Consider the following 24,650-nt stretch of genomic DNA (forward strand, 5'->3'; position numbering starts at 1 on the left):
GTTTCGGCCGTTTGGATAATGTCCTGGCCCTCATCAGGTACTAAAATCTATGAGTAATAAAATAAATTCTTTACAATACAAATTTTGGTGAATACAATAAACGCAAATTAAGTAAAGTGTATAATTTACCTCTGACTCTTACGAAAGGGATGTAAAATCGTAATGTAGTCAGAGTTTCAATTTTCGTTGCTTTTAGACCCTGCACATACACAAATGACACAGTATACGCACATAATACAATCAAAAATAAATCGCAACTGGATTGTGTTTCAAGCATGTAAGAGTTGGGCGATGAATTTAATTTTGTTTCTAATGTTAATAAATGTGATTTTTTTTAACTTTTAAACAATTTTGAACATTCATTAAAATATTCTGGAGAATTTGAGACTGTCAGAAAAGAACTACTCAACACTATTGGTAATAATAGAATAATGTTTCTACTCGTCTTTTTTTAAATGATGAAATTCTCCAAGACAATTTGAAGCAAACACAAGTCTTTCTCAAAAATAAGGAACTCATTTTAATTACTAAAGCAGATAAAGGTAACATTACTATTGTTATTGACAAAGAAACGTACATTAATGAAGGAGAAGAATAATTAAGTGATGATAAATATTATTTACAGCTAAAAAATAATTCTTTAAAGTAATTAATTAAAGATACAAAAAAATTTTTAAGCAAGTGGAATCAATACGGTATTTTTGACGAATTAAAGAAGTTTAATAAAGGTATTCATAAAAAAACTCTTTTAAATGCTACCGACTAATAAAAATACACAAAAAAGACTTTCCTATCCGTATCATTGTCTCGACACTGAATTTACCTACTTATAGTTTTTTAAAATTTCTTTCTAATTTATTGATTAAGAATATTTCACTGGCGAAATCACACGTAGAAAATAGTTATAAGTTGAAAAATAAATTAAAAGATACTATCGCTTCGCCTGGTTACACTCTTATTAGTCTAGATGTTGTTAGTTTATTTACTCATATTAGTGAAGCCTTAATCATAAATGCAATAAGACATTTTTGGAAATTTTTGAATAGTAAAATCAATGCTTCTCTCAATGAATTTTGCACAGGTGTATCTTTAATTTTAAATTCAAATTTTTCCATTTTAACAACAAATTTTACAAACAAGTTTTTGGCTTTCCAATGAGCAGTCTCTGTAGTCCAGTACTGTGTGATCTTGTGATGCGTTTGCTTGAAATTTCATGCTTAGAGAAGTTATGTTTTGATGTTTCACTGTATGTGCGGTATGTGAATGATATTCTCATGTGTGCCTACTAAATATATTAACTATACTAAAAAAATTTGTAATAGCTATTGTTCGGAATTACAATTCACTGTTGAGACGTGCAACAACAACAGCATTAGTTTCTTAGATTTAAAAATTATCATTCAACAAAATAACACAGTGCTAACTAATTGGTACCAAAAACCCACACATTCAAGCCGATACTTCATTTTTCTCTCCCATCATCCAATACAACATAAAATAGGTATCATTTACACATAAGTAAACTTTTCCATTAAATTAGCAGACACTCAATTTTATAACGATGATTTAAAATTAATCAATAAATTTTTACTAGCTAACAACTATCCTCAAAGTTTATTAATAAATTTTTAAAGAAAAGAATAAATACCTTAAAAAACATTAACATGATTGACATTTGCAATAGAAACAATAATAATTATACTCTAATCTTATCATTACCGTATATTCCCCACTTGCACGGTCCTATTTAATATTTTTGTAAGAAGCTTCATATTGATCTTGTATACAGTTTGAACAATAAATTGAATTCGATCTTTTCACTTGGAAAAGATGTAACCGAGCCACTCGATAAAAATAATGTCGTTTACCACATGCCATGTGCGAATTGCAACTGCTGTTATGTTGATCAAACATAGAGAGCTGTGAAATTAAGAATGGCAGAACATAAAAGAGACATATAGAAAAAAAGATACATCTGTACTATCACAACATAGCATTGAATTTACACACAACTTCAATTTTAATCAAATAAAAATTTTAGACACAAAACAAAATTGTAAAAAGCGCCTGTTTTCCGAAATGTTGAATATACATTATTTTAATAATACTATAAATAGACAACAAGACACAGAAGAATTAAAAAATTGTTACAAGTCTCTCGTTGAGTCAATTAAGAAAGGAAGCTAACTTGATGTACATAATTTGACGGCCCTTTCATTTATAGTATTAGGAAAACATGATCTGTTTACGTGTGTCTCACGAGAAACTGCTTACGATTCTCATTTAATTGTATTATGTGCGTATACTGTGTCATTTGTGTATGTGCAGGGTATAAAATCAACGAAACTTAAAACTCTGACTACATTACGATTTTACATCCCCTTTGTAAGAGTCAAAGGTATATTATACACTTTACTTAATTTGCGTTTATTGTACTTACCAAAATTTGTATTGTAAAGAATTTTTTTATTACTCATGGATTTTTGTACCTGATGAGGGCTGGGACATTATCCAAACGGCCCAAATGTCGTTTTGTTTATTAATAAATACAAAATTTGACAGTACCACCATTAAAGGTCAATAATAGTTATAATTTGCTTATAACTGATATCAAATATGTTTTTTTTTCAAATTGAGTCTGTCAGCTTTTAAGTGAAAAAAAAAAAAACAGAACTTACAGTATACGTTTTTAAAAATGAGTTTAAGAGGCGAAAAATTTCCCCTTTTTAAATTTTTTATTACTTAAACTATCAAAAATATGAAAACAAAAATAATCCTTGTTCCCGTATTTCTTAATTTTTTACTCTGCCAGCTTTTATTTTAACGAAATAAAAATAAAACCGTACATTTAGGTATATCTAATAATTTGTTTTATGACAGAACTTTTTAGGGACGCCGAGAGCTGGTCGAGTTGTTCAATCCAGCTCCTCAATTGCATATTTACGCTCCTCTCAACTCTCTGAACATATACCCTGCTATCTGTAATAATCGTTCTTAAGTTAAAAAATCACTCAAGTCCCAAACGAAAGAATGTGAAAGCATTAAACGAAATAAAAATAAATTAATGTATAAATATAACCGTTTTATCTTTTTATTCATACAAGGTTCTATTTATACATTAATTTATTTTTGTGAAATTTGCTAGAAAATCTTTTGAAAATTATAAAGAAATGATAAAATTGTATGATTGATTTTTCATTAATTTATTTTAAAAGTAACTAGTTGATAAAAGTAAAGTAAATATTTATTAGTATATTGAATAGCAACTACTAAAAGCTTGTATTTCTGAGTTTGGGAAAAAATTATTCAATTATGGTCCACACAAAAAAATAGTTAATTACATAAAAAATACATTAATGATACGACGTTATTTGAACCCAATCAATTAATAAACAGTAAATAAAAATAAAAATCATAAATAATTTACAAACGACACTCTGACAAGGAGAATGAAGTTGAGACCTTTTGTGCTGACTTCACTATAACGGTAAGTGAAATATATTATGTATAACTGAGTGGTGTTAGTTCAGTGGTAAGTATGCTTGTTACTGATACAGTACCATTCTAGGGGTCGTGGGTTCAATTTCCTTGAATGCAGATTTTTTTTAAAACTGTTTTTATGAAAAAGTTCCCATTAAACCCCAGCCGTTTTAGGGTAAATTTTTCGGTTGAATCTTCCTTTAGATTGATTCCAGGGTTTGTCCTTTGCCCCACAAGTCTTCAGACGTGGGCAAATGCGAAACAGTGGTACGGCTATAGATCTGGGTTAGCCGATTCGATGCTAGGCGGGGATTGCTGGGCGTTTTGTTAAGAAGTGGTCCCTAAAACATGAAGCTTCTTTAGGGATGTTAATTAATTTGGATCCCATGCTACGGCAGAGAGTGCTGGCTTAACAGGCAAGGAGTAGGCGTCCTGAAATATGGAATTTTTTTCAGGGAAAAGCTACGCAGTGGTGAGTGGACCTGATACCCCATTAGAGTAGAAAGTGTCAGCTTTACTGGCAAGATGTTTCACGGTAGATTTTGTCACTGTGTCTATGGTGTGATAGGTATACTGAGGAAAAAGTAGTTCGCCTGCTTGCCCTGCACGAGCATTTGTTGTACTAATTAACAAGTCAGCTTGTGTACCAGGCAAAGGAGCAAGTGGCGTTCTCCTGTGAACGCTTGAAAGTCTATTATAATACAGCAGTAGCCCCAGTCATGTAATACAGTAGCTGAGCTTGTGTATAGTACATTACGTATTCTAAATTTGCGCATTGTGTGTGTCATAGGTGTAATACAAATAAATCACATTTCTATTTTATTTATAGATATTTATTTTTCTTTTAATGTAGTAAGATTACTGTTTTTATGTCTCTGTTTAGAAATAAATAATGTATAGTATGACTTAACAGTTCATATTATGTAAAAAAAGTGTTTTAAAATAAAAAGAATTCATATACTCTATAGAGATTGATTCCTATAAAAATCTTTTAGTAAGATTTCGTCAATGTCGTAATAAAAAATATCCAGTACAACAAGTGTGCTTAATATTTTTTTAATTACTCGTGTGCAAATTAGCTTTGCACATTAGTTCGTGCTAGTTGCATAATGTACTTTAACATTAGTTTTACATTCACCCTTACTTTATTTTGTTTTCAATTACAAAATTATATACATTAAATAATCCAAACGTGTTATGTATGAGTGTTAATAATTATATACTGAATAGTTCAGACATACATATGAGCCACAATTGAAATCAAAAAACGCCAGCAGTGCCAAATTTACATAAGGTGCTGTGATTTTTATAAGCCTCGACACGAGGTTAACCTATGCTTTGCATTATGCCCACTTAACCGTTGTTCGGATTTCGAATCCCAATACGAGAGCAGGTAGCGTACCTCTGCATAGCGCGCTTATATCACATATTCATAGCTCGGCGTGAATACCTGAGAATGGGATGGCTGGCGTGCCACTCTAGCGCGTTTTGCCTCCCACAGTCTACGGATGCTACCAGCACTGCCAAAGAGTGAAGCGTGTGCAACTTTTTTCTCAGTGTACGATATCAATTGAGGTATAGGTAAATGGGTGCGGAAATACAGCTCCACACATAGGTGGTGAGTGACTAGGCCAATAGGCTGTTGCGATAAGCCGGTAAAAAAAATAATGAAAATATGCGAAATTATCATTTACACAGATGACTTATTATCAAATTGCATTAAATATATGCACAAAGTCCTATCTTAAAAAAATGATGGGTCACGTGATGAAGCATGTTTATTCGTCGTATGATTAGCTGAAACTGATCAAGCACGGATAGATTTGAAAATGAAATTTTTAAAAATTAGTGAAGCTATTTAAATTTGTAAGTTGATGAATAGTACAATATCACATATTACGACACAGATATAACTATTGTATTTTCCTTTAAAAGTATAGAAAATAAATGTCTGATTAAACTTCGGGGGTTGGGGCGCGGAGCGCGCAGGAGGCGCGGCCTCCCAGTAGACTTAAATGATGAATTACGTTTACAGCGTCATAAACTAAGATTAACTAAAACTAAAAAATTTTCGTTCACAGAGAATGCAGAAAACAAATTTTTATTGTAGAAACCATAATTTGTAATAAGTTTTCACGGTCACAGAATGTTTCAGACTTCAGCTTTTGTTGCTGAGAAGCTTGATAACACATTTTTGGGAGTTCCAATTCCGGCCTTTACTTGCTTAGCTAATATCTGTGGAGATTTTTGTACTGCTTATGTGTAAATTGTAACTGAGGTCTGATTATTGAAAATCAGTATACAATAAGATTTTTTTATTGATATTCAACTTATGATCAATAATTAATCTCGGGTCGTTTATCTGGAAATAGATGTATAAAACTTCAGATTCTAATTTTAAGTATAACATTAACAACAAGAGAGTAAGTAAGAAATGGTTTGGCCATGACGATTGTTTTTGCACATTTTAATAATTAATTTTTCGAAATTTGAGTTAAATATTTGATTACCACAATGCAGAACTATTAGCTTAGTCTAATTTAGGAGACAGTTAATTAACATTAAAAAAACAAATATTGTAATAAAGCATACATTAGATTATTAGTTTTTGTTTTATTGAATTTTGTTAGCAATAGTTTAACAAATGCAAGCATATACCAAATTCGTGTTTTGTCTACTCCAGGTGAAAAAAAGATTTCCAAAAATAAATTTTACAGTGGTATTAGGTTTTACGTAATTTTATCATTAAAGAACGTCCTGTGATCACTGTAGCCAACTTAAAATTATTAGAATAAATAGGCTTTTTATCCGTCGGGCGCAATGCTTAGTGCTCTAGGATACACTATCCACTCGCTAAATACTTTTCGCCCACGGACGGGAAGAAGCATTCTGTTCCTGCCGGGCCCAAAGTTTGTTTTCGTCCTGGGGTAGAAAGTTATTAGTTGGTGGAAACTGTACCCACAGGTGCAAAGTTGCACTTTCCGCTCTCGATACAAAACATGTCGTTCTCACCTTGGGCAGAAAAATATAACACCTGCGCCCTCCAGGCGCGCATGTTGTACTTTCTGCTTTAGGTGAGAAATGTAGCATCTTCTTACAAAATTTAAGAAATTATCTTCTTGCCTCACAGTTCAAAAACTATAATAATCTTGCTTAATAATTTGAAAAGTGCATTCTCTATACTAGACTAACAGCGTACTCGAGACATTTTTTTTTTTTATTGTTTTGAAATTCCATTCTGTTTCAAAATAGTTTCTCTGTAGACTTTTATGGAAATTAATAAAAATTAGTAAATATATTAAAAGTTACTGAATATTTTGTAAATCAAAATTTAAAAAATTAACGGAAAACATGTAAATATAAACTTCATACAGTATTACTCTAAAAAAATTATAAATGGCTAAAAATATGTTACTCAATTAATGACTGTAAATTTCTTATTTCTATTTAAAAATCATACAAAATTAAAGTAACTGAAACTACGTGAATTACAAAAAATACAAGAGTTTAAATAGCCCAGTGGTCAGTGTGCTAGCACTACAGAGAAGAAAGTTTAGGATTTATGTGTTTAAATCTCGTAAAGAAATATCGAAGTGTTTTTCTCAAGCTTCTTTGATAAAATGAGTAGCAGGTCAGAAAAAATAATTTCTGTCAAAAAATATATAACAACCTTTCTAAAGAGGCTTATAAGTGTCAGTAGGCCACCCTAGAATATAAATTAAAGTGCATAAAACGTTAACATCCTCGTAATCTGCTATCTGCGTAGAAAAGAAATGTTTACGACTCGCAGAAGTTAGAATACCGATGATTTTTCAACTGTGAGGGCTCTTCAGTAAAGGAAATGAGATTCTACGTCAACCACGACAAAGCAGCGGCTGATCTGGAAATCCACTAATCACTCTGGCGTTTTAACGAGCCAAGTAAGAAACCTACACTTATACACTGGTTTTTACATTTAAAACTGCAGTTTAAAATAACAAATTAATGTTCTCCTAAAAATATAAGTATTTAAAAATAGCACATTAAAATCCTATCTCTATATGTCATTAAACAAAGTCATAAAAATTTTTTAATAATTAACTTTGCTTCTAAGAATCGTAGATCAATTTTATTTTTTAATTCAAACAAAAATTACAGTTTCCTTGGGTACAAAGTTTGGTCATTGTAGCACCAATATTGTTGATGATAACAAAAATTTGCAATTAAACATTTTAGATCCAAATTTACACATAATCTACTGCAAATATTAATTTATTTCAATTAACAGATTTTACTTTAAACTATGAACGAACAAAATACACTATTTGAAAACTATTAAATCACTTACTGATCATCAATTTAATTTCTAACAACATGCCCCTTTTAAGAGTAATTGCAATTGTGCCAAAACAGTTGAACGTACGACATACACTCTTAAGGATTTTTTTCTGCCACAAGATCTATAATAAGAGCACATTGAAAGAAGTTTTAAATAATTTTTAATTATGAAAATGATGACTTGAGTCGTAATGCTATCAAGTATTTATTAATAGAGATAACTTTCGACGTTTTAGCTCGTACAGTTAAATGGATAATAAGGCCCTCATCAGGTACAACTTTTATATAAACACAAAAAACGCAAAATGTAATGTAACAAATAGTTTAAAAACAAAATTTACATTTAAAATTTGTGCTAAAAGTAACACTTACAATCGTCACACTAGTGACTATGTAGCACGCATGATGATAAGGCAGCAAATATAACACTTTGATATTTTTCAAGTTTTTATATATGCGCTACTCACACATGTATGCAATGTCTATGTACGCGTTAGTTAACATTTAAGTCAAAGTAATAACAATACCACAACTCGTTTTTAAAATTAAAAGCTTGCAACATGAGATCACACAGTGACAATCCAAACATCCTAAACGATTTTATTGATTGGTTCTTTAAAACAGATTTTCAATTTATTCGTATCTAGAATTCTGTTGATGTTGTGAGAGTTAACATAGATGTGTAACATTTCAGAGAATAGTCGTTTACATATATTATTTTCTGTATCTAATATTATTACCTTAGTAAAATTGAATGAGTGGTTGATTATTTTATTATGATCTGCTAATACTAATTTTTCTCTCAAATATTTACAGATTCACAATCCGTTTCATGTTGTCTGAATGTTTGTCTCGTGTAACAATTATTACATTTGGAAATTCTAAGTGATCAGTGATCCGTTGGGGGCGAAGTGTAAGAAAATAAATAAATACAAGTAAAGTGTATTTAAATTTTCTGCGTTGATTTATTGATGCGCAACGTTTCGCTGACAATATGCGTCAGCCTCATCAGGCGCAGGTACAATGTCTTGTCAGTCGACAGCACGACAGGTGACGAGTAAGTCAACCAAACTTACGAATTCTCGCGTACCTGCGCCTGATGAGGCTGACGCATATTGTCAGCGAAACGTTGCGCATCAATAAATCAACGCAGAAAATTTAAATACACTTTACTTGTATTTATTTATTTTCTTACACTTCGCCCCCAACGGATCACTGATCACTTAGAATTTCCAAATTCACCGGAGGGCACTGATATATACTAGCAAATAATTATTACATTTAATTTGGTATTCTATGTTGCATTTGTCATCATTGACCACTCGATCCTTTCCCAGTTTCACAAACACACCGAACTTGTCTATACATTTAAAAACTGTCTTAAAATTATTTTTATACGCAGTTTATTGTAATAATAATTATTATTATCATTTTTTTACGGAGTTAACGTGATAGTCTATTAGTCAAGTCACTTACCACTTATGTGTGGGGGTGTATTGCCACACCTATTTACTAATCCCTTAATTAATATCGTACCTATCATACCATGGACTCAGTGGAAATACCTACAGTAAAACACTTCGCCAGCTAAGCTGGCACTCTCTACACCAATGATGCATCAAATCCACTCGACACTGTATAGCCTTTCCCCAGAGCCTTTATCCGTATTCCAGGATGTCCACTTCTTGCCGGTTAAACCAGGTCGCAGCTATATTCTTGATAAAAGTTAACAGTTTTGAATTTAGCTTTATAATAAGAGCCTATTTGGTATGCTATGTATTGCAAAGTTGATTAACTTCAAGCTGAAAATCTTAAGTAAAACTTCTGATAAAAAAAATTTTTCGTTTTTAAATGTCGTGAGATCGTTTTCTCCGCAAAAAAATAATTTTTTTAAATAAGCTTTGCTCATAAACAACTGAAATTTGGTAGAATCAGTTCAACATATATCGCTTACCAGTAGGGATCTTGTCGTACCACACAAGAGCTATAATTAGAGTACATTAATTGGCGTAATTGGGCTATAATTAGAACTTATAAAACAATTCAGCTGTCCAAAAGAAGTTTTTTTAATACACACTACTAAAGGTTTAACAAAAAAATTTACTTCTATAATTATTTTCTAAAACAAAGCCTTAGCCACCTTATTTTTCTGATCTATACGCAAGATACTGAGATACTGCTTATTTGTTATTTAGAACGCATAATTAATTTTAGCTAATAATACTAGGGAATTTAAAAGAAGCTAGTAGTTGCTTAGCTTATTGGTAAAGTCAGTATTAGATTCACAAAAGTTGCTGCGATAAGTAAGATGATTAATAGAAGAGATCTTTTTATTCAATCTGATACTAGCCAGGGTGTACTCAAAACGATCAGTTTACTTTGCAGACAATACCCAACAGAATGGTTGACTGAGTCTTTTGAGGTGAAAATTGCACTAAGCCTCTACATGAAAGACTCTTATACTTGGAAAAAGGATAAGATGGTGGAGGTAGAAGCTTAGAACATGTAAAGGTCCTACAATATGTATTCTTAGTATCTGATAATACAATATAAAAAATTTTTTTAGTTAATGTATTTAGCTTAACCGTTTTATAATAACATACAATTTCAGAAGTTACTTTCAACGATTTGTAAAGTTTCAACATATCTGTAAGATGTATTTGTAAGTATGTACTGATACAACCTTAGATTGTTTATTTCAAAAGGAAGTCTGCTTAAAAATTGGAACGAACTGAATAATGTGTTGCCTCATAAAAAAAACTTTTTCTTGATGATTCCTTACTGTATCCCATATGCCTTAAATAATATATTTATTAATATAAAATACTTTTTTTAATTTATAATAGAAATAAATCATAAGAAAGCGGGTTTCTCATGCTTAGTTTGAAGTCTATAGCTATTAAACGTATCGAGTTATACACATCTTATAACTGATACAAGGGTCATTCATTTTTAATTTCATTGGTTTAAGTTACTCAATAATTTTTGAAAATAACTTAAAGACACTGCTTTAAATTATAAAAATTTGTAACGTTTTTGGTTCCATGTAAAATAATTACGTACTCATAAATCTTGAGAATAATATGTCTTGTATGAATGTTAAACTACCAATGATGAATCATTAAATAATAACGAAATAAGTATAAATGTAAAACTACCAGTAACGAATCATTAAATAATAATGAAATAAGTTTTTGAGGAAAAGTCTCTGTTTATGATAAAAAGTCTCAAACTGTTAATATGGTCCACTTTCTTATTTACCTTTTTATTGTTGGCGTTAAAATTTATTCATCTTTTTGATGGCACAATGTTGTCTAAAAAAAGTGACTTTCTTAGACAGTGTTTCTTGCGAGGATCATAGCAATAGATAAATACATCGGCATGAAACTTATACGTTACGATAGCAAACGATTATACACAAGTTTTAAAAAAGTTATGTTTTCCTTAAAATTACTTTTATCAAATATTTGCTTCTACACTATAACAATAACTACAGTCCTTAAAAGGTGCAGCAGTAACTGCTTCCACAATAAAATATATATATATTTTTTAAATTTGGAGTGCTTCTTCAGCAGTTCTCTTTAAAAAAAATAATAACAAATTTTCCATTGCTTTCAGTGAGTTAATTAGTAATATCTCAACAATTTTGATACTTATTATTATGCCATTTCAAGTTTAAAAAAGTATCATCGCATCATATTAATCTTCGTATTTATCAATTATGGTTTTTAAATATTTCAAAACAAAAATATTTTTAAATTAATTTCAAGTTGTACCAATCATCTGGATATGCAAGTTTTATTTCAATTTATTGATTCGTTATTTAAACATTCCCAAAAATTCCATACTAAACAGCCATGCTTATCGGGGCTATATTATTTCCTTAAAATAATAAAAAAAGTATTATGCCATCACTGATACATATAATAGACGAGAAGAAATAAGTAAGCTCTGAAAAATTCTTTATGATAAAGGGAGCTAGGTAAAAATAAATTGATCATTTCTTACCTTTATTACCAAGAGAAAATTTTGGAAATCTTACATTTTTCAGAAAAATCTAAATTATGAGGCTTTTTCGTGATTTTTTGTTTTTTAAAATAATAATTTAAACAACAGTTTTTTTAACAACAAATACAACATTATTCATTGAAACGTGTCAGTATCTGCAAAAAAAAGCAACCAATTTTTCTTCAAGTTCTTCTGGACTTAAAGCTGTTGCAACTTTCACTACCTGATCCCGTTGAGTTCTTTGGATATTTGAAAAATGTAAATAATTTGAAGAAACCTTTATTGAGCTCTTTTCGAGCACTAACGTCTATGTATGTAAAATCTAATTGTAAAAAAAATAGTAGTGTTAGCAAAAAAATTAATTTTTTTTATAAACTGAACGAACAATAAACAAGTGAAGGTTTTTTTACCAAAGTACCCATGCAGTGAATGCAGATGCCGACTACATACATCAAGCTAGGCAACACTGCAAAAATAGTGAAGTCTTGCGCTTATTACTAACATTGACGATGAGGACGATCTTAGATCTATTAGATGTACACATTTGTTTAGTGATGGAGACTTATGCAGACTTTATGTGCTTTTAAGATACACGTTATTAACATATTAGAATTACGTAGACGTCTGCACAACTCCTGATTTGTCTGCACAATAACCCCTCCTACACAAATAATTGTCTGCATATGTCTCTTTTTATAAAAACATATATATCTTATATTATACAGTTAACTGTAAAGAGCATTTAAACAACTCTCCACAAACCCCCACTTACCTCTCACCACCCCCCTCATAGACCCCACAAAATAAAGTAAAATTACGTCTCCCTTAATTTGACATATTACGATTTTTGTCCAAACCCCTCATCGCCCCCCCCCTCACAGACTTCCAACATATATTAGTAAGATTCTGCTCCTCTGCACACTTCGCGTGCCAACCCCCTTGATTATTCGTCATTATATGCTTTTCCAGGTGATAAAAAAATTTATTTACATAGAAAATGTATTTGTGCAACATCACAAAGTCGTGTGGGGGGCTCTGGGGAGTTAATGTGTAATGTCCCACACAAACATTCATGTATATGTTACATGTATATTAGTGGAGATCCGCCCCCCTGTGCGCTTCCTGTGCCACCGCCCATAAATAGATTATGACTAAGCTTTGTCAAACTTTTTTAAAGAGTTTTCTTTTTGGGTTTCCATTACCTGACAAACTTTTTTTCTAGTATTTTTACATTCATTGAAATAATTAATACACTACAAAAAGTTTAATGGAGTAAAATTGTTTCAGATTTTTTTGATTTTGTGTCTCTTAGCAAGCCAACCTTTTAAAGACATTATACAAAATAATAATGTTGCCTCATAAATGATCGATGTTATTGTCATATTTCCTTGAATTGTCTATCACATAATTGCTTCGTGGATCGAAGCAAAGCGTTTTAAGATATTGCATGTAAAATAAAAGTTACATATTGTAATATATAAAACAATGCATAAAACAATGTGTTTTTTTTAATTTAATTTATTAGTAACCAAAATTAAAAATACAGAATAATTATCTTGTATTGATGATAAATTTAGATGACATACATGTACGTATATATTTTTATTCAAACAGTAATTTACAAAAAATCATTTTACATACTACATTATCTATTTGCGAATCATTTTCTGACTTTAACTGCATAAAAAAAGTGGTTAAATTCTTACACCTCATTAAAGCAACAAATAATGACCCATGTAAAAATAAAAGCTTCTTTACGTACAAACCGATTATGTTATAACTTAATTATTGCGATTTATTAATTATCATAGAAAACGATAAAATAAGCTAGAATTGCTTTTGACATAATGGAAATAGTAAAGATATTAGTGTCCATACGTTTATATATGTGCATAAGGTTCTGATTAGTATCACTACTACTCCATATTTAAAATTCTATGTATAAGGTAAAAGACAATAATGAATATTATTTAAAATTTTTGTTGCTAAATTCTTATAAATTGTATCGACATTTATATGTGTAGCTAAATCCACACTATAATGAAATTTAAAATTGTATTTTTTGTTTTAATATATACATTTCTAATGTGCTGATTGAATAACGCTATTTAAATAAGAATCTAACTTTTCACCAAATATTTCTACACGTACATCATCTGTTAATCATTTTCTTGGAATTACAATAGATTTCACATTTTCATTTCTTACATTTAATTTCCTGGTTTTGTTGAAAGAGTTGAATAATTTGTTATTATAAAATATTTAGTTCTTATTTTTACTCAATGCAAAAGTTTAAATTACTAATCACTTAATCTCTCATTTTTAAATTTACGCGATGAAGATTGGTCTCGACCAATCATGAAACCAATAAATTGATGAAAATCAAAATTTGTTGGTAGGAACCGCTATTTTTTCAGATTTTACTTTCAAAACTGCACTTTCAATATTGTCTAATTCAAAAAGTAATTCAGACGTTATTGGACTTGCCATTTTCTTAAGGAGTAATATTAAAGCAATACCTGTCGATGCCGCTGGCAAAACTTTTCTTTCGGTTGAAATAAAATATAAAGGTGGCCTGGAAGTTTGGTGCTGTACCAAGCGGGGGGCCCTTTAAGGTTTTATGAATTATGAAAAATGTTTTTTGTTCATTGTCATGATAATTAAATATCTAAATTACATATTCCAATTCCAGAATTTTGTTAGCCTAAAAAATTATAAAATATCGATAAAAGAATAATAAAAACTTATCATTTTAGTCTGCGTATGCACAGAAGAATATAGATCATTTTTATCTTAATTTTCTTAAAATCTAAATGGCTTACACATAATTCTCACAATTTAGTGATAAATTCCATGAAAGTGAGTGTTAAATTGGTAAGTATTTAGTAGCGAATTTCTGGAAAATTAAGTGGTTCACCCTAGTACTTTTTTATCGCAAATTAATTAAGAACACTTTATTAACATAATTTAAAAATATCAGAGATAATTATCATTTCAGTCGAAATCGCCCAAGTCACCTTAAATTGAAACTTTATACAATAATGTCTACATGCATGATGGGAAGGGGGGATAATCAAGTGGACAGATCAAGAGTTACGTGGACGCCCACATTGTCCTTCCATATTATTATCATATATCTTAGAGGCACCTTAAGTCTGCATAAGTCATTTGCATTACACACACTTATATACTTATAAAATTGTATTTACTTTAAAACAAAATTTTATTTGTCGTCAAAAGGGACATAATTCCAAAAAAACAATCGAATGGATACATTGTAATAAAAAATTCAAGAGATCTACACATTTTAGTTGACATACGTAAATTCACAGTTATGTGAAATTAAAAAAATCTGTACGCAATGTAGAAAAGAATTTAGGGTCAGACAATTTGAAAAGACATATAAAAGTTTAACAATTTATAAACTCACAATGTACAACTTTCTCGAATAAATTATTATTTTGTTACATCAACTATTTATTTTTCTTTATTGTTGTAGAAATTTGTTTTTTTTTAATTACTATCGTGCAAGTTTAAGACTTCTTAAAAGAAATATCCAAGTCTCTTATTCAGCACTTGAATTGAATGGTGGGATTAAGTCCATGAACGTCTAATACTCAACAAAACGCAATCATTTCCCAAATTATTAAGCCCGTCAATTAATATTAATAAACCTGTTATTTAACCACACATGTAATTAACCCCTTAACGATTAATCTGACCCCAAGGTAATTGAATTAACTTTGCAGAAAAACCTTGACAAAAAAACGGTTGAACATACAAATAGAAACTGAAAGTGGTGGGTGAGAAATTGTAGCGAGATTATTGGGCGATTCATGGGGAAAGAAGAGTGGATTAGGATGTTATGTAATATAAAAAAACAGCAAGAAAATAAACGTATAACAAGGTATTTTGTGGGTGGTGCAAGGGGGCTGGGAAAGGGTTAGCTGCTGAATCCACTTAAAATAACTGTTATATAGGAATATATATGTATATGTATATAAGTGTGTATGTAAATTTATGAGTTGAATTTACATTTTGATGGGAAGTCAAGTATATACTGAATCAGTGTTTCTAACTACACAAGACCTTTTGCGCACGCTTGTACGCAAGTTCTCTCTCTCTCTCTCTCTCTCTTTTTCTTTTCCTGACCAGGAATAGGAGAGTGCCTTCTCCGGAACTCAAACTTCAGCCCCATATACTTTTCACGTATTAAATTTTACTTTCAACATGATTCAAAGCTTTCAAGGGGCTAATTAAACGTTTAGCTTGTACAAAGATTTGCATGGCATGTCTTTCTTTCCCGATTGATGCATTTTATTTCTTCATGGAAAATGTACACAAATAATAAAGAGTATATCTTTATTTTGGGAGAGATTTTATGTAGTATACTTGGTAACACGCTGGACGATTTATCGTAACTGAATTTTACATACTTGGTTTTACACAAGAGCTTTAATAGCTTAGAAGTAAGCACGCAAGGGGGTCGCACCCCCAAATGCTGTGGACAGTTTTAGGGGGAGCAGGAGGGTTTGATTAAATCATACAGATGTTGACGCTGGGGGAGAGGGTCCAGGCAATAAGTTTCTGTGTTACAGAACATTTTTTTAATTCTAAAATATTAGCTTTTAAATTATATTTACCTAAAAGATGACGTACAAAAATTTTGTATCTTACTTCAAGTCACTTCTTTTGAAATCCCACTATAATTTTTGTTGATTAAGACATTCTTCGACAACATTGCTAAATATGCTTATATTTATGTTTATACTTATTATGACTAACGTTGCTTCGTTTTCTGTCACGCTTCGTTTCAAAAAATTGTCATCGTAACATTATAAAAACTTATAATATTTTAATATTTAATAGTAATTAATTGAAAGATACACTATTTAAAATTTTTTTTGAAAATGTATAAAAAAAATAAGTCAACGTAACTTTGGGAAGGGGGTTTAAGTCTGATCTACATAAAGATTACACGGGTAAGGGGGGGAGGGGGGGTCAAAAAATCAAAAAAGTTATCCACGGCATTTGAGGACGACCCCTAGCCTCCTTGGCCAAAATCTTAAGTGATCGCGTGTTCTTATCTCGTCGAAAAATATCGAGATTTTTTCGGGTTTTCTTGACAGGATCATTACCTATGATGTCAAAATAACTTATTTTGTTTTTAAGACAAATAGCTTATTTTATTGGTCATGTTTGGTTCCCTAAGAGCTTTCCTTCGTATTCATACATGAATGCATGAATCTTTTAATGAAGCAACAAATTTTTAATACGAAAAACCACGAATAAGTAAAAAATACGAATATTTTAACTTTAAGACCATAATTATTAATATTAACATTTTTTCTTATTAAAAGACAGATTAAGGTGAAAGTATCAATTATTAATGAAAGTATAAATTAATTTACACCTTTCTAGGAGTTAGGAAGTTGATGGTTTGATTTCCGGTAAGTGAAGATTTTTTCAAAAAGCTGTTTTCATTGGGGAAGAGTTTCCTATAAATTCTGGCTTCTTTACAGCAAGTTTTCCGTAGAACTTTCTTTCAGTATAGTTTCAGTTTTTTTCTTTTCCCACTTATCTTTGGACCTAGGATGATGGAGAGTGGTCCCTAAAAGATAAGGCTTTTCCGGGAACGCTATTTAGGCTAGATCCGATGCTTCAAGAGGGAGCAGCCATTTTCTACGGAGAAAGGTTGGATGAATGGATCCTATACTCTATTGGTACACTACAGCTTAACTGGGTCTGATTAACTGGATGTGATCAAGATGTAACTGTATGATAACGAGTCTCACCGAAAAATCTCCCACAGTAATTACAGTGTAATTAGTATGGTATTAGTCAGGTTATATGTAGTGGGTGTGGCAACACAACCCCACATGAGTAATAAGGGGTTATCCCCAGTAACTAGGCCTATTTTGACAATTTGTTGAAGGAGCGACATGTACAGGCAAAAAAGAGAACGTTTGTTTTTATTTTTTTAGACTCTGCTATCGTATAAGGAAATAACAGAGTATTTAGTAAGTTACATCTTAGTCATTAATACTGTATCTCGCAAGTACTGCAGTCAAAGCTGCACTCCCCGAAAAATTATAAGTAACTTTGAAATAACAGTCATTAATTCTAACAAGTAACATTTCTTAAATACTGTAGTCAACTAGGGTTTTTTTTTTTTTTTTTTATTTATTTATTTGTTTTTTTTTTTTTACATCAATATACAAAATAGTTCGAAAAGAGAGGCTTGCACCAAACTCTTGAGGTAAAAAGCTTCATATAAATTTTCATTTAGGATCCCAAGAAGTATACTTCTATATACATTTTAGACACTGTTTTTCGTAACGCAAGAGAGCTACAAGGTAAGTTTAAGAAATAAACAAAGCCTCAGAAACGGCGCTATTACATACTTCAGACTGGCATAGTCATATTGTTAAATACAAAGAAACAATTATTTTTAACAACGTAGCTTTTATATTTTAGTTCAATTAAGGCTATTTTATCTCACTTTACATTTATGACGAATACGTGCGAAAAAATTGTTAGAAACTACATGTAAATTACAAAATGCTCAAAAGCTCAAATCAAGGTTTTTCGACTGTTTTCTATCATTCTCGCAGTCACCTTACTATGAATAAGCTAAAAAAAAATATTTTCCATGTATTATTAAGGAAGGTGTACTCCGAAATTGAGCAGGGCTGCTAACAGCGCGTTCTTAGCTACAGGCATTCTCTGTGCTTCGATTAACAAGCAGCGTAATACGCAGCGTAGCTGAAATACTTATTCAAGTCGGAATTTGGTGACATTATTTGAGATTTTGATCGCTAAAAGAGAAAATTTAAAATTGTTTGTAGCAGAAAAATAAAGCATTGCCAAATTTTTATCTTTTATTTCTGTATGCTGTAAGTGAGAGACATAAGCATGAAATTTTATAAAACAGCTATTTACATAACAAATCATAGTACACAGCCATAGTGTCAACACCATCTAATCGATGAAATTCGAAACTTTAATTACTTTACGGACTGTTGTTAGTAACGTAAGCAGTGAACCAGGCCGTACTTAAGTCAATGTCTTTAGTAATAATGAATATAAAGAAATAATATTTATTTAAGTAATATTAGTAGTAAACTGAGGAATTATTTTATAAGTTTTAAGTGACTTGCAGATTTCTTTAGTATTTCCGTACGCAATAAATTAGAAATAGTGGAGGAAATTATGTAATTATTAAATAACTCTCAGTCAAACTTTTGAATTAGTCAATTCATAAGAAGATTATAATGCAAAGCCAAGTAAAGGGCACATTTAGATATTTATGTAAATCACACCATTCACGACATAAAAATAGTTTCATTACAAACCATTTTATCTAAAAATTATTTTATGATGAAAAAAATACAATTCTTACTAACTGAAAGAAAAAAGTTAATAAAATGAGCTGATGGATTGGATATGTTTCAGAGGTTGACTTTTAAAAAACTTTAATAGGTTCGGAAAAACTTTTAATTTTCTTTTATAAATCATCTTAGCTTACATAAAAGTATTATGAACATCGACAAATAGATTTTATCATTAATCTAGAGAACTATAATATGCAATATAATAGCAGTAACTATCTTGCGTGAACAAATATACTTTATCTATATTCAGTATACATCCTAAAATAAATATTATTTGATTTATTTCACTTATTTCAAGGAAATATACAGAAATGTAATTTTCTGAAAAAGTTACGACACCCCAATAAAATTTAGTCTGAAACAAAAATAATGGCTTAGGTGAATTTTATGTAATAAATGACAATATAAATAAAAATCTTGAATGCCCATACAAAGTGGAAGTAAATTTTTATTTTTAAGGGAATTATTACTATTGCAAAGTTAGGAAGGCTGTACCTAAAAAGTATTAAGTTTTTATTACGCAGCATACTTGTATGGTACTTTTAGTATTATGCTGTCTAGTGCTCGTACAGAAACAAAATTAAACTAAGTAACTTTAACACCCGACTACTACTATATGTAGGTTTCACATAAAATGCACTAATTATTTACATGCCCTAACGTGTTTGTATATTTATAAACTTAATATGGCATTAATGTCTTGATGTAATATTTGCATATAGTATAATTTTTGTTCCATACTACGTAAAAATGTTTATAAAGTTATAATAGAATCATGAAAAGTTGTTTCATTATGTCAAAGTTGAAAGAATAATTCTTCAGATTTTTACCACTATTTTCGTGCAATAGAAATATCTTCATATCTGTGTATGGTTTTATAGCTATTTACACACCTAGAGTGGTGAAGTAAAAAATAATCTAGATCTGGTACGTAACATTACTCGAGGCAAAACCAAGGGTCACAAATATAAGATCTAAGTATTGTTTATTTCTTTCCGTCGTATGTATATTATTTCATACTTTACTTTATCTCACTTAACATATTTTTTCCGATCTATGTTTTTTATTATTGATTAAATATCGTGGTCAATTTAAATTAATCTTTAATCTTCGCTCTTTTATCTTGATATAGTGACATTAACGAAAACGTTAAACGCGGAAATAGAAGGAAATTTATTTCTGTTCAAAATAGAAGGTAATGGGAATGTATTTTCTGTCTTTGTAGTTATTTTTTGTGCAAAACGTATGTCTCTAATTTCCGTAAGCCATTAAAAATACTTAAAAATTAACTTGAAAACTTATGATGATTATCAGCGAAAATTTTGCTTTAGTTTTTAAATTTAGCTTGTAAAGTCATGAACCTTCATAAATATGATTTAATATTTCTATTAAAAAATTTATACAACCATCCCATTCTGATTGATCGACACATTTATAAGTTGCGTAATCTTTGCCGTAATGAATTTTTATTTCCCCTTATATGTCGCTTGGAATTTAATTTTTTTTTAATTTGTGTACTTATTAAAAATACATATAACATTATTTACTAAACAGTTAATATTTTTTCTAAAAGTTTTTGGGTAAAAAATCATTTGTTTTTTATTTTTCAGGAACTTTAAAGTATTTCATTCTTCCTTTACCTATTTTCAGTAGTAAGTCATCACATTACTATTTTATATCAATTAAATTTCAAAATGTTGAAATTTGTCAAACAGAAATAAGCAAAGCTGGAAGAGAAAGAGACCTTTTTTGAGCAAGACTTTATTTTATTACCTCTAATTTAAATTTATCAGAAGGTTGAGACGTGGAGGACGCAGAGGGTGAAGCTACTCTAGTTTATATGCGTATATGTGTGTGTGTGCGCTCGCGTATTTGCGGATTTTTGCCTCCTGTGTGCTCCACATGCTAATACCCTCATCAGCTTAAAATTATATGAAGAAAGTAAAGCCTGAATCAAAAATGTTTTCTTGTTTTGTCAGCTCTGTTTTTTTTATTTGACAACTTTTTTGAAAAAATTGTTATTTTTGCATCAAAAAAGTGTTAGTAACATCGATCAAATGTCTAATAAAAACCATGATGTGTAATGGTTAAAAGACTGTTTATTGATTCAAATAAAGTTATTATGTGAATGTAAAGATAAACCCAATTTATTTGAGTATAAATTTAATGACTAGTATTGAACATAACAAACTCTTCTACAATATAAGTTTTCCAATTAATAAAAGAAGATGCGGTAAAAGTCACTAAGTTGTAAATCTCGCTATGCACTTCAAAAATAACTGAAAATTAATTTTTAATAAAACGAAATTCACAAAATAATCAATAAACAGCAGATACCAGAAAATTAAAAATATGATAGAATTTGGAATAAGTGTAACAATTATTTTACTGAAAATTTTGTCTATTTGAAAGTAAGCCATGCTTTTATAAAAATTAATGACATTTTTTGAACTTGAAGATAAATCATGTTAATTATGTATATAACTGACACCAAATGAAAATGATATGTAGGGCAATGATAATACTGAGGGAATTGCAGACTGTAAACATATGTTCTACTCGATATCCAAGTAAATAGTTAACAAAGAAGTTTTTTTAAGTTACGTGAAGAAAAATTTGTAAAATTTATTTTAATAACTGTTTTATAGTAACAAAAAGAATTTTTTTGTATAAGACATTAATTCATTTTTTTGTATCAGGAAGAAAAAAAAATTGTCAATGGTTTTGACTAGCATTGCATGAGTTTTACTCTTAAAAAAGAATTACCAGTTATGGAATGTTTAAAAACAGTTTTACAAGCAGTAGTTAGGAATATACACAAAAATTTAAGAAACAAATTGATAATTTTAGGAGGACAAACAATAAACATATCCTTAAAATTTTTAATAATTTTGCGGTGGAGGTATGAGTTCTGAATATATTGCGTTGGTTATTGAGACATTGGGAAGGGGGTGGGGAGGTTCTATGATAACTACGTGAAAGGGTGTAGAAAGGCACGAGGGAGGGGTTATAAAAAAATAACGGAAAGTTTTATGCTGCGTGGGACTAATGGGGTCTTAATGGGCTCAAAATACAATTCTACTGATTTAAATTATTGACCAAGTGATCAAATTTTTCTTTGTTTTTCGTGGGCAGAAAAAGGGGGGGTTGCGGAAGGCTCTAAAAATTGTGCGGGGGCTAGGGGATCTTGGTGGGCTGTAGGTATGATTCTAGTTGGTTGAATAACAACAGACAAAGCTATTAAACATTTCTTTATTTTGCAGAGAGGGAATGCATCGACGGTGAGGTGGGGCAGCGTTAGGTGTGAGTGTAGGAGAAGGAAGTGGAAATCTTCAGCTCAATAACTGCAAGATGTAGGAAGATGTATACGTGATTTATACATTTTTTAACCATTTTTTTGTGTTTTTGGAAACCAGTGTGAAACTTTCCATGCTGAGTGGTAGATGGTGAAGACATATTTATTTTGTTTATAATAATAACCCAAAAATCTGCCGTGAAAGTAGTTATTGATCAGTCTATTTATACATGTTAAAGAGCGCGCGGTGGCTCAGTCGGCTAGGTCGTGGATTGGCACGCGGGAGACCGTGGTTCGATTCCCGGCCCTATAGTGCGACTTTTTCGGGCAAGTACCTCTGTGATTTTTCACATGTGCTTTTTCACCACGCAATGCTCCTTGAGGAGGGTTTTAGGCGACCTTCTCGCAGCAAAAATTGCCTAATTTCCCCCTACCCTCCTCCTGTGATGAGAGGCGCCTCATCCCTCTTCCCTTCCTTTTCCAAAGTGCTAAGTGCCCTGTGTAGTGCCCTTTATAGGAGCCGGACGTAAAGCACAATAATATAAAAAAAAAAAAAATTCATACATGTTAGTTAATATCTGTTTTCCATGCATAAACTGTAAGTTTCCTTTTTTCGTTTTTTTTATACATCACGCAAAATAAAAGCCTACTTCATTTCACTGTTTATCAAAGTAACTTTCATCATAATTTCAAGAGTAACTTGTTCAAAGGTATTATAATTCTTAATTGTACCAGTTTAGAAGTAAGTCTCATGTGAGGTATGCTTCGATTCAAAGCATAATATTTATATTATCTTCAAGTAATTATAGATACAATTTGATGCGTGAATAAAAAGGTTAATTGAAAGATGAGTTTCATAAATTTTTTATTTTTGCACCTCAAATACTTGCATCCTGAGTTTTATCGTATACTGGTGGATGTAAATTATGTGAATAACCAAATCTCTAAATGTTGTCATGCTACTTTATATGGAATATAGGCTAGAATATTTAAAATTATTGATTTATGCCTTACTTACAATTTTAAACTATTAAAGACGCAAATGTGTTAATTCTAACATAAGTAGGTCTTTTCTGGATATATTTATTTCTAGTGCAATTTATACTCGTTTCTTGAAAAAGTCTACTTATTTTTATCATTTATCAAACTAAAAATGGATGATTTTCCTTTTTCTTTTGTTTTATTTATTGTTCATTTCTATTCTTTTCCTTGATTATTAATTTGATTATCTAGTATATTTATTTAAATTTGTACCTTAATCGCTCTACGGTCATACTTGAAATAAATAACTTTATCTGTATTGCATGTTTTTGTCTTTTGCTTTATAAAACATTTATAAATTAACTACATCATTACATTCTTTTCCAACACTACGCCTCGTTTTTTTGACACGTTTAAAAATGCATTCAAATAATTATTTGTCTTATTACTTTTAACTTTTTTCTGACTCCAACAATCATTCAACTGTGTAACAACTTATTTGTCTCTTTAATACTCTTTTTTACTGTAACTATTTCCTATTTTTATTAATCTTAAGCCACAATACTTTTTTATGCATTTTTGTAAGGACTTAAAAGTTTTGCATTTAAACATGTATCACTATTTAATTTTTTTTATCCGCTGTATTTTTTAAACATAAAATTGAGTCTCTACGTTTAGATTTTACTACAGTAACATTATATTTAAAGTTATGTATTACATCTAAAGCTTATAACATATGTACAGAAATTTTCCATTTCTTAAGTCTTTTTTTCCGCTTATCATTTTCTGTAACCATGTCTATTACATGAAAATTGGTCATGTCATTTAACAAATTTTTTAAACTTTTATTTTGGAGAAGAAAAGGGGCTTACAGGGTGCCAAGAGATGGGTTCAAGATATTCCAACCCAAATATTAGTGAGAAAAAAGTTTAACTGATCTAGTTCGGGGGAGAAGGTTATGCGGATCTGTATGGTGTTAAATACTATATATTTCTCAAAATAATGCCACCGTTTAATAGTTAGGAATAAAAGTATTTTTAGACTTACTGTATTAGTGAGTAGAAATTAATAAAAAGTAATATAACTAAATACATATAATAAAATCTGTGTACCATTGCAAAGTACTAACGTGATTTCCCGTCAAAACATTGTAATTTTGTAACCAAATTCATTAC

The 24,650-nt window shown here is 30.3% G+C and overlaps 1 protein-coding gene across 7 annotated transcripts in view; it reads left to right on the plus strand.

The window, feature by feature from the left end:
- The window catches only part of upSET (SET domain-containing protein upSET), a 485,572-nt gene that overhangs the window by 455,092 nt on the left and 5,830 nt on the right, over nt 1–24,650 (plus strand). The window lies entirely within an intron of this gene.

The sequence above is a fragment of the Copidosoma floridanum genome, unplaced genomic scaffold (assembly GCF_036245765.1).
Source record: "Copidosoma floridanum isolate Cflo_tuat_1 unplaced genomic scaffold, Cflo_Japanese_pri ptg000024l, whole genome shotgun sequence".
In the NCBI taxonomy this organism is placed as follows: domain Eukaryota; kingdom Metazoa; phylum Arthropoda; class Insecta; order Hymenoptera; family Encyrtidae; genus Copidosoma; species Copidosoma floridanum.